We start from the raw sequence: 11595 nt of genomic DNA, 5'->3' as shown, positions 1-11595 counted from the left end.
GGAGAAACAAGGAAAAGTGGAGGACTGTAGGGGCCAGTCAGAACTCGACCCACATCCCCCGGACCTACCGTGATGCAGCCTGGTGGGCCGTTCCCTCACACACTGAGGGCTTCCTACCTCAGCAACGGCCCTTCTCTACTGCATGGATCTGTCTGATGCAGAACCATTCTCAGTCCAGGAAAGCAAAGGCAGAAGTGCCAGATAATTAACACTACCAGGGGTGACCCTCAACTAAAGAGGCATAAGAACTGGTGAATAACCATCTCCTTTCCAATTACTGAAACAGCTCTGAAGAGGGCCTTGCACAGTCTCTTAGAGATTCCCCAGCAGGACTGATTTCCGGGAGTAAATTTCTCATTACTGTGCGTGCTCAGTTGCTTAGCCGTGTCCAACTCTTTTGCAACCCCATGGACTGTAGCCTGCCAGGGCACCTCTGTCCATAGAATTTTCCAGGCAAGAATACTGAACTGGGTTGCCATTTCCCACTCCAGTGGATCCTCCTGATCCAGGGATTGAACCTTTGTCTCTTGAGTCTCCTGCATTGGCAGCTGGATTCTTTACCACTGCTCCACCTGGGAAGCCCTTCTCATTACTATCACCTTTAATTAACTCTCCCCTTTCCCTACTTGGGGGCTTCCCAGCTGGCTCAGTGGTAAAAAATCCACCTGCCAATGCAGGAGACACAGGACATGCAGGTTCAATCCCTGGACTGTGTGGAGGAGGAACTGGCAGCCCAGGCCAGTATTCCTGCCTGGAGAATCTCACAGACAGAGGAGCCTGGCGGGCTACAGTCCATGGGGTCATGGAGGCGGGCACAGCTGAGCACGGGACACAGCACAGACACACACGCACACCCCCTGCACACCTTCCAGCTTCCCTACTCACGTGACTCCTGGCATCACCTCCTAGGAACCACTCAGGCCTGCCTCTGGGGAACCTCGGTTAAGATCAGGATCTACTGTGAGAAGGCAAAAATTTAACCTGGTCCATGAAAGAAGATACACAGCCCTCCCTGTGAGCCTCTGAGTGAGTGAGTGAATTTCATGGAAGAGGAAGCGACAGCTTGCCCAAAGACCCTGGAGGGAAAAGCAGCTTTTACATCGGAGCATCTAAGAGGAGGCAATGAGCCCAAATCACAGCGAGCAGGGTGAGATGCGGCTGAGACCCAGGCAGGAACCAGACTCAGCAGAGGCTGGTCAGCGTAGGAAGAAGTTAGGCGTGCATTCTAAAGGGGCCTCCATTTTGCAGGTAAAGAAACCGAAGATTGCAGTGAAAACTAAACGGCTAGAAAAGGCTCGAGAAGCATCTCAAAAGACAGCAACCTGGATACAGACGCCATGTTTTCAACCTCTGCACGACCAACCTGGATGCTAAAACGCTCAGACCTGTGTTTCCCACCTGATTTACAGTAGGCGGCCTGCCCGCTCTCTTTGCACAGCTCCCTGACAATGGTCTCTGCTCGGTCCCGCTGCCCACGGCAAACGATGAGCTCTGCTTCTCACGTTGGCTGAAAGTGCAGCGCACCTGCGTTCCTAGCCAGTTTCAGCACAGCCTTTAGCAACATCAAGACATACGGGCTCCGTAAATTTTCAGAGACATATTAACGTTCACCTCCATAATGCCTTAATTGTACAGAAACCATTAGACAAGAGTGTTAAGGTGACAAAGAGACCCATGCAAATGGTTAAGGAAGAGAGTGAGATGCCTAAATTAAGAGGGGTGAAGGGTCCAGGACAGTCTTTCATGGGGGAAAAGATTCATGGAGATTCGCTGTCTTAACCAGAATGGACTGCCTCATAAATTATCTCTATATGATGCCAGTAAGTCAAGGGGAACTTTTTTAAAGCAGGAATTTGCAAAAGGTTAAGTTAAAATGAAGGCTGAACAATTATTTTTGTCCTCCTGCCTAGCAGGACTTCTGCTAATGTTTGTGTACAGAAGCGAGAACGGCGGGATACTTCAAAGCTTTTCAGGGAAAATCATATCATTGGTGAGAAAGGATTTGATTTTGTAAAAAGCTTACGTTGTGAGTGATATGGAAAATAAAGAGACAAGATTGCATGAGCTAAGTGTTTTATTTTTGTTAGAGCTGGTGGGGTTCCACAGATCCTCATTGTGCCCGTAATTGGAGTTTTAAAAGTGGGAACAGGGAAGTATGTGTTTTCTTTGGTCTGTGAAGATGGCAGTCCTGACCCACCAGTGGAAGGCCAGGCACTTTAAATTTGTTTCCAGAAAAGAAGAGAGATTTTCTCCAAGGACGCCTGATTATCCTGGCAGAGCCATAGCATTTGGTGTGGGTCGGACCACGTTGAGTGCAACGTGTTGAGTCTGCCCTCGTGCTGCTCTTGGTCCCTTCCCCTTAGGTATCCAGACTAAATTTAGAGAGAGGAAGAAATGGAGCAAACTGAAAAATATAACAATTTCTCCCCTAGTAGAGCAGCAGGATCACACGAGCAGAGGGCATAAGCCCTAATCGTTTCTCATCCTGAATGCCTGGCCCAGGACACACTGCATACAGGAGCTGCATTCACTGTGAGCACATTAACCCACTGGGACTTGAACTCAGGGAAATGATGTTTTCATATAACTCGAAATCTAGAGGCAGGGTCACTTCAGTATTTATTAATTTCCTCAACAACATCATCCAAGAACCCATACCATTTCAACATTTCTTTCATGTGGGCTAGCTTCCTTTGAGGTCTGAAGGTCTACAAGTTAGCTTCCTTACAGGTTTGAAGATGTCTCCTAATTGTATTTCTTTTTAAGAGCAAGAACAGCTTTTCTGGAAGTTTCCCAGAGACTTCGTATTTCATTGACCAAAATGCTACTTATGCTCATGCCTGAAATAAACGCATCGCTTAAGGAAAGGGATGGACATAACTGGCTTGGCCAATCAAGACCTGCCCCTGGGTTTGGAGATGGTGCAGCCTCTTCTCAAACACGCGGCCACGTGAAGGGGTTGGATAGCCAGACAAAGTCAACGGTTCCATTAGGAACAAGGAATGAAGGTACAGAGTGGACACTGGCCATCGACACCCTCTGCTAAAATGAAACATTTCAATAACTATTAAAACAAACACTGGGACTTCCCTGGCGGCACAGTGGATAAGAATCTGCCTGCCAATGCATGGGCCGTGGGTTCAGTTCCTTGTCCGGGAAGATTTCACAGGCCAAGGAGGAACTAAGCCCGGGCACCACCACTACTGAGTCCACAAGCCGCAACTGCTGGGCCTGCGTGCCGAGAGCCTGTGCTGCATAGCGAGAGAAGCCACGCAGAGAGAAGCCCACGGACCACACCCAAGAGCAGCCCCCCGGCTGCAACTGGGGAAGGGCTGCAATAGCAACGAAGACCCAGAGCAGCCTGACTCAGACCCAGGAGGTTTGACTTTGACCACTGGCTGTACTTTGCTGCCCCTGGCTTAAACAAAAAGGGGATTTATTGACTCACACAGTTAAAATAATGTAGAAGTAGTGCAATACCCTCTGTTTTGCCTCTTGGCCCATGAAACCTTAGATATTTATTCTCTGCCCCTTTACAGAAACAGTGTGCTAAGTGGGTTAAGGTATTACATTTTGGTTTTCTAAAATGTGCAAATAAAGTCATGTTAAGTGGTACACTAACTGTTTTAAGGTCAGAAATGAAATATGACTACATTAGTTTCTAAACCTTTCTGTTATATGAAAACTCAAAGAAACCACCAAATCAACTAACTGGCTGAAAAGGCCTCTAAGCTCCACCAGCTCCACCCACCCCTCAACAAGTAAACACTGTACTCTTAGGTTTTATTTTCTATGCCTTGAATCTTTGACCATGTGCTTTCCTGTCATCTCCCATAATCCTACGGGAAAAAAAGAACCAAAAACTTAATATGGAATGATTAGTGGCTTGTAAAAACAATTATCTTAGTGTTCTTATTCCTTTTCTGTATCTCAGCATCCCCAGGAACAGTGAGACATTCATGACATACTTTTCTTGAAATTAACGGAAACTACGAGATTCTATTTTCTTGGATGATAGCACTTTTTCTCAAGAGAAAAGCATTAAGACAGAAGATAAGATTCTGACTCTGTACAGCACTGATTCCCCTTCTTCTGATTAAAGGACAGGAGTTTTCCCTGGAAAACAACCACCACCCACCCTCACTTCTTGTGACCAAGTGCAGCTTGCTTCCCTGGCGGTCTCGGGGTCCAACTCTAGCGGTATAGCTCTCTGGACTCTGTGATTGGTTCAAAGACGGGCACATGATCAAGTCAGAGCCAATCAGATCTAGTCCCAGGACCTACCTGATGTTATCGAGAGCAAGATGCTCTCTTTTCCGCTGGACTTAAACTTGGAATGCTGTAAACTACTGGAAAGATCACCTGCCTGAGAAGAGTCAATGCAGAGGAAAGCAGAGCAGAGAGATGGAAAGAAAGAAAGAAATCAGTGCTAGTAACGTCGTTTAAAGAAATGGATTCAATGGTGCCTGAAGCTAGTGCTATTAGCCTGGACTGTTCAATTACATGATCCAATAAATTCTTTTTCGCTTGAGCCAGTTTAAGTTGGGATTTCTGTCACTTCCAATGGAAATATACAACCACTATCGAATGTAGTGGCTGTCCTGGGTCGGGTTCTCCCAAAAGCAAGCCCTAAGACAGAGACGTAAGCGCAAGTAACTTATCTGGGACATGCATCCAGCAAGCACCGGTAGTGGGGTAAGGAATTCGGACAAGGATGGTGAGGCAGCTGTGACCGTGTGCTATCTGGCATAATAACCCTGGGGACTGGGGATCAGTCCTGACGGGGAACTAAGAGACAGACTGGAGGAATACCTTAGAGTTCTCTTTCTCTGCTCCAGGAGCAAAGAAGCTGGGGTATGTATCCTGCAACTCACATTCATCATTGGCGGAGAAGCTGTTTTAGGGGCATTAATCCCCCTCGCCCCCGAATCTCCAGCTGGCCTCTTGCATGAGAAGGCTCTGGGCGGGGGGCGGGGGGGAGCTGCACAGGGGTGTGGGAGAACTCTGGGGCAGATACTACAAGGCTGACTGCTGACGGAAGATGAGCAAGGCACTCATCACATCTGCTTCTCTGTGTCCCACACCATTCCACAGGAATCAGAGCTATTTGGGGGACTGTTAGTGTAGTGTAGGAGTTCCCCTACCACCATCATTTAACTATTGTCAAAAATATTCTCTGCAATCTCAAACTCAGTGACTTTGTAAACAAAGGTATAGTTTCTCAGGCTTCTGTAAGCTGACTGGTGCCTATAATCATACTATATGGCCGTAGAGCAACTTGGGGGGAGGTGCCCGTGTGAATTCCAAGGTGAAGGGGCAGCACCTACCCCAAGGAAGCTCTCCTCACAGAGGAAGACAAGACAAAAAGAAGCCCAGCTTTTCAAACTCCAGCCGGAAGCATCTGCTCACACACCATTGGCCCAGAGCAAGCCACATGACCAGCCTCATAGCCAATGACAGGGAAAGAACATTCTGTCTGGGTGGGAGGAACTGAAGAGTCACCTGGCAAAGGGCAGGATGTGAGGACAGGAGGGAAGGACTGAAAGCAGTCAATTCCATCAACCATATCCCTGAGGTTTACGCTCGCTGAAACAAGGACCTCTCTGCCTTTTTCACTACTTTTATCTCCAAGTCAAGCACAGGGTAGGCATGCGGTAGGCACTTCAATCAGATATGCTTATATTCACAATTCCAAAAAATGTATACTTCAGATGAACTTTTGTTACTCGATCCATTTCAACATCAGAAGCTGCTTATAATGCAAGAATGCATGAAATATATCCTCCAGAACGGTAATGGCAGATATGCGAGACTCTAAATCAGCCATCAATGAGCTACTATCACAGTATCGTCAATGGATTATAAAAACGATGGCTTTGAAGAATGGCTTTGCCTTGCCAGAATTATGATTTGTTGTTTGTCTTGTGGATTTTTAAACAGAACCTTGTACTTAGTATTCAAATTAATGACTCCAATGTATTTGCCTGGATTAAAAAAAAAAGAAGAACCATTTTGCACGATGCACGTAATAGTTACATTTCTATGATAAACTTACTTGGTAAAAGCTTTCTCAATTTTATCATTTAGACAGGTAGGTATCATTAAATCAAGCTGAAAAGCCAGAGTGGTGGAGGGAGTGAGGCCTGCGGACCCGACAGTGAGGCAAGCCTTCAGTTCGAGGAGGACGTGGCAGGAAAAACAGAGGGAAAACTAAACCAATGTGGAGGGGCGGAAGAGAGTTCCAGAAAATCGCCTCCAGCCTGCAACCTGTTATCTTGCAGTTTCCTGACTCAATTCACTAAACACTCAGTTAGCCTGGAAACAATGTGAGGAAGCACAGTGTTATCAGTGGAAACAGTAAAAACTTTGAACGTAGCTTAGGTTTAAATTCTGGATCCATAATTTCCTAGGAAAAACGAGCTGCATTTTCTATGCCTCAGCTTCATCAGCTGAAAAATGGGAGAGAAGGCAGGGAGCATGACAAGGGTCCTACCTCTGGAAGAATTGAACATTATAAGATAACACACACGTCATTCATTCTAAATGCCAGTCAACAGATCCATGATTGTCTCTAAAATGTTTTCATGGGTCCATCAAAGAATGAGAAAAATATAGTGCTATTTGTGATGGGTTGAGAGGTGCTGCGCTCAGTGTGTCCAACTCTGTGGGACCCCAGGGACTGTATCCCACCAGGACCCTCTGTCTGTGGGATTTCCCAGGCAAGAACACTGAGAGGGTTGCCACTTTCTTCTCCACGTCTCTTGCCGTCGCCCGCACTGGCAGGTTCTTTACCACTGTGCTGCCTGGGAAGCCCCAGGGTTGAAATATGGCTCCCCAGGACAAAAAAGTTTATGTTGAAGTTCTAACCCCTATGTAGGTCGTGACCTCAGTCAGAAATGAAGTCCCTGCGGATGTAATCAAGTTAAGATGATGTCATAGGATGGGCCCTAATCTGATATGATGGTGTCATTAGAAGAGGAAAAGCCACCTGAAGACAGAGACCAGATGAGAACGCCATGGGAGGCTGGGATGGCCTGATGGGACAGCTGTCAGCTAAGAGTCAGCGAAAGAGATGAGGAAAGGGTCTATCAGGCATATTGTTTCCCTGCTATTCACATCTTGTAACAGTGTGTTACATTTGAAGAATGGCTCTTTCCCCCGTATTCTTGCCAGAATTTTGTTTTTTTCAGAATAGCTTTTTAAATGAGATATTTTTCCTACTTTTTTTCCATGATGGTAAACAGACTTTTAAATGAACTCGCAGCGATGCTGAACGGCAGGGATGCCTGTATGTGTTTGTGTGTGTAACACATACACTGTGTTTGTTCTAACCATTTATGAAATAACAATAATTTAAAACTCAAGGAATCACTGGCAAAGATAAAGTGCGCAAGCCTGACACAGAGCACACAGTAAGCGCTTATGCCGGGCTCCACGGCGACCCAGGCGTGGTTAGCGCAGAGCGGCCTGCATTTTCATCTGCCAAGTTTCCGTGGACTCTGAGGCAGACAGGAAACAGCGCGTCCTCCAGCCCCCCTGGCATGACATTTTGAGGCCGTCAGCACGCGCTAGTGCTCACGCCAGATCTCCACCATCCCTCACGCTGGCCACTTTCTCCTGCACAGGACACGTGCTTGAGTCAAAGGCCACAAGGAATTTTGAGATTTCACAGCCCTAAGTCTGGTGAGCTTAAGGGAAAGTCAATCAAGGCTTATCTCACTTGGGGCAATGGAGAAAGCCCCATATTTTAAAATCTGCTGCCTCCACCTCACCAAAATGTTTAGAGGATTTAAGAAATGGATGCCGAAAGAGAAGTGGGATGAACCCCTAGAGTTTGTTTGCGCTTCTCATAGAGGGATCAAAGTGCGCAATGCTGGTACCCGTCCATTACCATTTTTCACTGTGACTCCTGTCACCCACTTGTTCTAACCTGAATCCTTTAGGGCCAGAGGTTCATTTAGACATTTCTCCTCCTTCCTAAAGTTCAGGGATGAGAATGATAGTCCAACCAATTCTTCTTTGCTATTCTTCAGGAAACATAAACTTTTGCATTTCAATAACTACTCCTTACACTGTAGGCTTAGTCCTTCAACAAATGAATCCCTGCATACTATTAGACAATAAAAACAGAAATGTACATTTAAGTGACTTCTTGTGAAATTTATTTATTTATTCTCTCTTAAAAATCCCCCTCACCACAACCCAAACCATTTCCTTATTAATTTTAAATTCTGTTTATTGTTTCTCATTTGGTAAATTCCTCATGAAAACTCAGAGAGTCATTTTGAAAATCAGTTTCCATCATTTGGTTTTATTTATAAAGTCTAAATTTCCAAAAAGGTTGAACTTTTTTTTCCAGGTAGAGACAGTGGAAATTTAAGAAGCTGGAAGTATGAAAATAAACTTTCTCATTTTCGTTTTATCATTCTCTCCCAAAGTTTTAATTATCTCCTACCACATGATATTTCAGGCTAGGCTAGAATCAGCTAGGATAGGTCATTTCTCACTGTTCATTTAAATGTTCTAGTTGTTAGTTCTCTGTTTTCTCTTCTATCGGAACATACATGCACCACTTTCAATGAACATACACATCTATGCAGAAGGAAATGATTATTGGTGTAACCTACATACATAGTACACGCATCAGTTCAGCTATTCTTTTTTTGGTCTGACAGTGATTTTTTGTACTACTAATTCGTGACTCTTTTTCAAATGCACTAAACAACCTTTTAGTTACCTTGAATTCCACCAGTATGAGTGTTTAACTGAGTGCAAAAGAGAGAAAATTAAAATAATCAATGAATGCAGTTTGCTGCCCAGTCAATGTCATCAGCATTTAATTTACTCCTTCCCTCAAGCAATTGGAATTAGCCTCACTCTTTCCAGTAGCAGTTAGCCACAGTGAAATTATCTTCATACCCCTTCCTACTGGAATCTGGGATGGCTTAGCCATAGGAAGATCTTTATTTGTCCATTTCATTCAAAAAAAAAAGAAGAAAGAAAGGATACCTAAACTCTTAATTGTATTTTCTTAAACAACAGATATCAACTTTGAAAATCTTTCCTTGCCTTAAACCTGGTTCCAAATCATCCAAATGGAAGAGAAGCTAAAAGGGGTCTCTCTGTATCCCCAGGCAGGAAGCACGCCCAAGTACACACACACAGCAAGTTCCGACCGGGAGCACCTAGGACCCCTCGGGAGAGGGTTTGCGAAGGCAGCCAAGTCCTATCAGCCTCGCAGCTGGGGGTGGACGGGGCCTGCTTGGGTGCTAGTTGCCTCCCGAGAGCAGCTACCAACCAGTAACTGACAGGATTCGGTAGAAAACTAGCCCCGCTCCACTGCCCGTCCATTGGAATACCTGCAGAACTCTGCTCCACACTATCTCTATGTAGCCCAGCGGGGCTAAGGTCCAGGTTTCCCACAGTAGTGCCGTGTTAGATAATTCACCTTTTATCTATGCCTGCCTTTTCCCATCTCATCTCACGACTCTGCTACCAGTGCTTCTTGAGATAACTCCACACACGCAACTTGCACTCAAGTCTTTCTTTTGGCAACTGCAGTTTTCAAAAGTGTCCCCAGTTTAAATATAAAGATCATTTTCAGCTTCCGGTCAAAGCAATGGCTCTGATAGAGAGGAAAATCAGTTCGTTGTCATCAGTATGTTGGAGCCACTGTCATTATAGAGGTTATTGTAATGATTACATCTAACAGCATCACAATCCGCCCAGCAGCACCCAAATAACAGACATTTTTTTAAAATACATCTTAAATCCCATTCCTCTATCCTTATCCCAAGAAGAAACATCGACCATTTAACCCACTTTAAGTCAGAAGCTTGGGTAAATAAAAACAATCCTCTGTGTGATGCGCAGGTATCCCTGTGTCTTGCACCCCACAATAAGTATACTTTAGGTAATTTGCCCCATGTAACCCTCAAATCTCGGAGAAGGCAATGGCACCCCACTCCAGTACTCTTGCCTGGAAAATCCCATGGACGGAGGAGCCTGGTAGGCTGCAGTCCATGGGGTCGCAAACAGTCGGACACGACTGAGCGACTTCACTTTCACTTTTCACGTTCATGCATTGGAGAAGGAAATGGCAACCCACTCCAGTGTTCTTGCCTGGGGAATCCCAGGGACAGGGGAGCCTGGTGGGCTGCCATCTATGGGGTCGCACAGAGTTGGACACGACAGACGCGACCTAGCAGCAGCAGCAGCAACCCTCAAATCTAACTTGTAAAGTCTAAGGTACTTTTGTCTCCCACAAATTTATAGATGAAAATGTTGAGGCCAAAAAAATTAAAAGATGTTCACGGTTACCCAGCAAGCAGGTGGCACAGTTAAGATTCTAAACTAGCAAGAGTGGTGCCATCATTTTATCCTCTCCTTAAAGAAACCTTCTGGGGACCCATTCTAGGCATATTTGTAGCCTCTTCAGATCTAAAACAAGGACTTGTATGTCAACTCACAACAAACTGGTAAACAGGAAAGAAATACAAGCACCCTCATTTAATTGACAGAATTTAATCTATATTATAAAAGTGAACATATATAATAGTTCTTACTGATTTAAGAGACAACCAAAAAGCTTCCTGTACATTGAATCTTTGTGAGTTATAAAAACAAAATCCATTTACCTATCTTTGACATTCTAATAAAAAGATAAGATTATGATTCTTGAGAATTATATAGCTGATAAACACAGGAAAGCTGAAAGACAGGGAAAATGCAATAAAAAAATACCACATTGCAAAAAACCTAGACAACCAGCATGTTTAACAAGAGATAAATAAATAATGGTATATCTACAAAACCAAATATAATGTAGCCTTGAAAAATCATGTTTTCAAAGAATACTTAAATGACTAGGAAAATGTTTAAGACATAATTCAGTGAGAAAAGCAGAATATAAAGTGCCATAGAGAATATAACATCAAGCTTGTAAAAAATAATTATAGTACATACACACACACATATATATACATATCAATATGTATATACACATCATGTGTGTATGTGTGTGCTTGCCCAAGAGAAAATTGCAAAAAAAATAATATTTACAGTGGTTATATCTGTATGCTGAGATAGTTGATGAAATTTATTTTCTGCTTAAAGTTTACTACTTTGCAAATAAACATGATTTACTTCTAAAATTAGGAAAGAAAAAACTACACTGCTGTGCTCAGCCCCTCAGCCATGATTTCTTATCTGCGACCCCATGGACTGTATCCCACCGGGCTCCCGTCTACAGGATTTTCTAGGCAAGAATACTGAAGTGGGTTGCCTCTTCCTTCTTAAAAAAAAAAAACTATGTAAATATTTTCAAGGAAGACATACTGATTAGAAAAATGGATATTCTTTTCAACCTAAAATCTTGCTCTGAAAATAAACTCTCCCCTAACTATAATATTGACGGGTGTATTGTCAACATTTTCTGTAGAGAATTAAGGTCTAAATTGGAGAATGTTTTTTTTTTTTCTTTTCTTCATTTGAAACCAATTTGAGAGGCACTCCCAAGATGCCTTATCTCCTCTCCCTGCAGGATCCTCACAGCCAGCCTGGGAGAACTCTGTTCAGATGAAATGGGGACCTTTT

Source organism: Budorcas taxicolor, chromosome 13 (genome assembly GCF_023091745.1).
Source record: "Budorcas taxicolor isolate Tak-1 chromosome 13, Takin1.1, whole genome shotgun sequence".
NCBI classification, from domain to species: Eukaryota; Metazoa; Chordata; class Mammalia; order Artiodactyla; family Bovidae; genus Budorcas; species Budorcas taxicolor.
This window is presented reverse-complemented; position numbering follows the sequence as displayed.